This window comes from Sturnira hondurensis, unplaced genomic scaffold, assembly GCF_014824575.4.
Source record: "Sturnira hondurensis isolate 20B ecotype Veracruz unplaced genomic scaffold, ASM1482457v3 Scaffold0007217, whole genome shotgun sequence".
NCBI lineage: Eukaryota > Metazoa > Chordata > Mammalia > Chiroptera > Phyllostomidae > Sturnira > Sturnira hondurensis.
Window position 1 is genome coordinate 1,252,578 of NW_028079848.1, and position 4,793 is coordinate 1,257,370.

Sequence of the window (4,793 nt, forward strand, 5' to 3'; positions counted from 1 at the left end):
GAAGGAAGGCGTAGTATTCCACGTACAGACAGCCACACACTGCAATGAGCGGTCCTGAGAGTTGAGACACAGTAACCAGCAGCGAGACACAAATAATCACAGAAAACTACAAACACCCGGCAAGAGTCTCCACACCTGCTGTCCCGTGAAGACCCCCTCTTTAGAAGCGCTGCTTCCCTGTGTAATGGGACGGCAGGAATCATTCATTCAAAAGCACACCAAACAAGAAGCCTGTGCTGTGAGCCCCAGGGTGTCTACTCAAGCAGCAGCACAGCCGGCAAACGATGGTCCCCGGCCACCAGCTGGGCAGGCCGGAAGGGCCGGAGTGAACGGCCCTCCCTGAGGCTGTACCGTGCTCAGCCTGTTTGTACTCAGTGAGCTGGCCGTCTCCCACAGGACAGGAACAGCTTCTTTTTGGGGGGGGGTCTTGCTTTGCGAAGGGGAAGGCATTCATGGTGCGATGGGGCCAAGGGCGAGGAGTCAAGCCTCTCAGCAGACGGGCATCCGTCGTGTGGCTCACCCCCTGGAAGTAACATGGGAGGGACCATGTAGGTACCAGACAGGGCACTCTGGGACTGAGACACGCAGGGAGGCCAGACTGGGGCCCGGGCGGCGCCCCGTGAGGCAGGCATCGAGATCGGCATGGTGAGGAAGGAGTTCTGATGGTGAGGAAGGAGTCCTGCCCCCTCTTTCCAAACCGGTGGGTCCCAGGGTCTCCCACCCCCACCCCAGACAAGCCCCACCACGGATGCAGCTGAACTGACCCTAGAGCAAAGTGTTAGGGACTGACCCATGTTGTCACATCGTCATTCAAGAAAAAAAGTTCATTTTTTTAATTTTTAAAAAGTTATTAACACCAGTTATTGATTCTTTCATTACCAATTGCATTTCAGCTACATTATAACCTTGAAGAGCTTTGAGCTTTAGCCTGGAAACCCATGTCTTCTGAGCACCAAATATCCTCCTTGTAAATTCACTTTTTTGGTGGGGTAGGGAGAGTGGTCCCAAAGTACAATTTTGCTTAACACTCAGAAATCGTGTACAACCAACCAGCCAGAGAAAACCCATTTGGCAGGAGCACCACGCGTGTCGACGCGCACTGCACTGCAGACCGCAGGGCACACACCCGACTTCCACTGCACACTCACCCTCACGGAGCCCCGAAGGCGGGACTGTTCACAGAGGCAGCCGACATCTACGCAGTGGTTACGGAGTATGAGGCACTGTTCGAAGCTGTCAAATATTTAACCCACATGACAATTCTAGGAGAAAGGCGACTTTATTATCTGAATTCCACGCACAGTACACTCGAAATTTCAGGGACTTTCCTAAAGTCCCATTGCAATAGGAGGAATCAGAACTCAAGTGGTGCCATTCACCCCGAAGCCCAGGCTCCAACTACAACTTCTTACTGTTTCTGAAACTGTCGTACATGGAATAAACAACAGCGCTGACTCTACCATTAGAATTTCAGCAAGTATGATTTAGGGAATTCCCAAAGATGAGGAATAGCCAGACACAAAGATATGATTAAAATAGACTCTATATGAGTCTGCAGCCAAATTCTTTTCAAAAAGATGGAATGCGCTCTGACAGTATGTAGTTTAAAAATGCTGAAAGGAAACACTGCTATCAGTCATAACAAAAAGTATTACTGCAAGACAAACAAAAACCCCAAATAAACAAAGTCAAATGCAAGAAAATGAGGTTAGGGTGAATCATATCCCACTGCCTGCCTAGGCTTTAGAAAACGTGAAACCAAATCCACTCCAAGAGAATTAAGTTTGTGGAAATTCTGCAATTTGATAGAGACAGGGGTTTAATTTTGGTTAAAAGGTTTCTAGATTTACCGTGGGAACAAATATCCGTCTATATCGTAAGTGACCACATGGCTAGAGCCGAGGAACCAAGGACCACACAGCCGACTTGCACACACATTTAATAACAACTCATACGGTCTTAAAACTTCTTATATTTTGGTTATGTTAAGTTCCTGGCATAAGGAATTACGGTATTGCTTATTTTCACATCAAAATCTGTTAAAGGACGGCAGAGGTAGAGGAGGAGGAGGAGACTTATTTGGGGGGTCAGACCCATGAAAGAAAGCCAAGTCCTGCAGAAAGCCCAGGCTGACCTGAATGCTGATCCGGGACCCTCCCATTTCAGCCCGCTTCTTCCACAGAGGGAGGTTCCTGCATCCTACCAAGTGTCTGAGAAATCGTCCGGATTAAAGTATTCACCTTGAGATGGCAAAATGGTCCAAACTCACATGGCTTCTGGCAGCAGGGCCAGAATGAGGGGCGCCCCAACCGTGGGGCTCTCCCTGGGTATCTTCAGGCCGCACAGTCACCGTGCCAGAGGTGACTGCGTCTTAGTAGAAAATGGGTTTACTCACAGGTACAGACCCAGCACTGAAATAACACTGATGGGGGAAAGAATTACTTTTGCCTTTAGAAAACTAAAAAAAATTTCACTAGAAAAATCAATCACACATGAGGTGATTACCATCATTAATCATCACGGAACTGCAAATTAAAACCACAGAGAGATACGCACACGCCCACTAAAATTCAAAGGGCTCACAATACCATGGGTTGGCAGGGATACAGAGAGCCTGGAACTCTCAGCAGCAGGCAGTGGAACTGTAAGCTGTCCATTTTGGAAAGCTGCTGGAACTGTTTCCGAGGGTAAAAGCACATATATCCTACAACTTAGCAATCCCAATTCCTGGGCACAAGATTCAACAGAAATGAGTGCTATGTTCAACAGAAGTCAGATATAACAATGTTCCCAGCAGATTTATTTATCCATACTGACCCCAAACTAAAACAATTCCAATGTCCAACAACAATAAAAAGAGAATGAAGTTGTGACACATCACGCAGGGGAATACTATTCAGCAAGGAAAAAGAAACTTCTGCTATATAAAACAACATGGACGAACTAACGTCGCACTGAAGAAGCCAGGCATGAAAGAGGTCACTGCATCGTGACTGCAATTGTACAAACAGACAAACCAATTTATGGCACGAAGGTCAAATAATGAGTGCTCTTGGGGGGTGGGGGACGGCACCTCCTGGGAGGGGTCAGGGGGAGCCTTCTGTGATGCCGGAAGGGTCTGCGTCCTGATCTAGGTGGTGGGCACATGGTGGTGCACATTCACATTCGTCAAATCGTTCTTACGAACCTGCAGACTTCGCCACAGTAGCGACGGCCCACCTGCAAGGGGGTCTGCGGCGGCACTTTCTGTGAGGCTCACCCACGCTGTCTTGTGCGGAAGAAGTCCGATCGTTCACACGGCTGACTAGTGCTGTACGGCATGAACGTGCCACGCCTTTCCTTTTCACTGTTGTGGAGCGCCTAAAAAAATTTAAGAAATTAGTATTTTAGGCCCCGGGTGAACATTTTCTCTGCTACTGGTAAACTGCACTAAAATACTAAGAAGCGAGCCCCATCTGCAGCATTTGCTTCAAGTCGCCATTTGCTACTTGTCAGGTCCACACCTCAGGGTCGCCAACCAAATCTACCGTGCTCAACTCAATGACAGAGTATTAAAAAAACAAGTTTTTCTCAAAAAAAAGAAGAGTACCCCAGAGCATAATAGTGGTTTCTTAAGAGGACTCTTTGTGAATGAATAAAACACTTCAACTAGAGGATTGGCCTATGGCGGATAAACTTACGTAATTATTTCATGGAACTTCGGTGAACGGGAAATAGAGTAAGAACCAATCCAGGTGAGAGGGAAGATGCTAACTGTCCCATTATAATCTGACGGACACTCGATCGCTACAAAATTGGTTTCAAAGTCTATCACAATGTCTGCCAAGGTTATTGATCGCCTGGCACCACGCTAAGCCCTTTATGTGCGTTCTTGCATCCATCCCCCCAAAACCGGGGCGGTACCGCTGGCTCCGCTTCACAGGTGAGGCAACTGAAGTCTTTGCCTACATAATTTCACAAATACTTTCTCCTGTGTTCTCGCCTGGAAGTTCTATAGTTTTAGGTTTCTCCACTTGCGCCTATGATGCCCTTGAAATTAACTTTTGTTTATAGCGTGAAAGATGGACCCATGTAATGAAGAGTGGACAGAATACGCGCAAAGGCTGGATGGGACCCAGGGAAAAAGACATCAAGTCAAGGCGTAAGGGAGCAGAGCGGGGCAAGACACAAGCCACTGGGGGTTCTAGAAGGGGGAGAAGCAGCAGAATTCTGAGTAATCAATACCATGTACTCAGATTGGCAAGCTGGACCGCGCCTTGGATGCAGCGGCCGGTGACTTGACGAGGGGCATCTCCGACCTCCAAGCTACTTCTGAGCATATACTCTACAGGATTTCCCCCGAGGAAACCCCTGGGGCGAGATCTGAAGTCCCCGAGCCCTCTCAAAGGTCACCTCTCCAGGCACAGAGGGTGTGGGAGGCCCGAACCCGAGGAGGACCCAGGCACTCCCGATCGCGCCCCGATGGACTTTCCCAAACAGGTCTTGGGGACAAATCGGAGGAATCACACTGCCCACGACCCCGGGGGTGCCAAGCGCACACCCCAACCGGGGAGGCGGACGGCTAGACACGAGCGGAAAAGGGACGCTGCCCCGGGGAAATCCCGGAGATCTCTCCCGTCGCGGGTCCAGAGGAACACAGGATCCCTCACGCCTTTGTCCTAAATCCGAGACACCAAAGCCACGCTGGGGGCTCTAGACAGACTAACCTCCCTGCCCCGGCAGCCACGGGGTCAACTGTGGTCCAGCCCGCACCCGACCTGCGCACCAGCTCCGCGCCGCACCGGAGCCGTCGT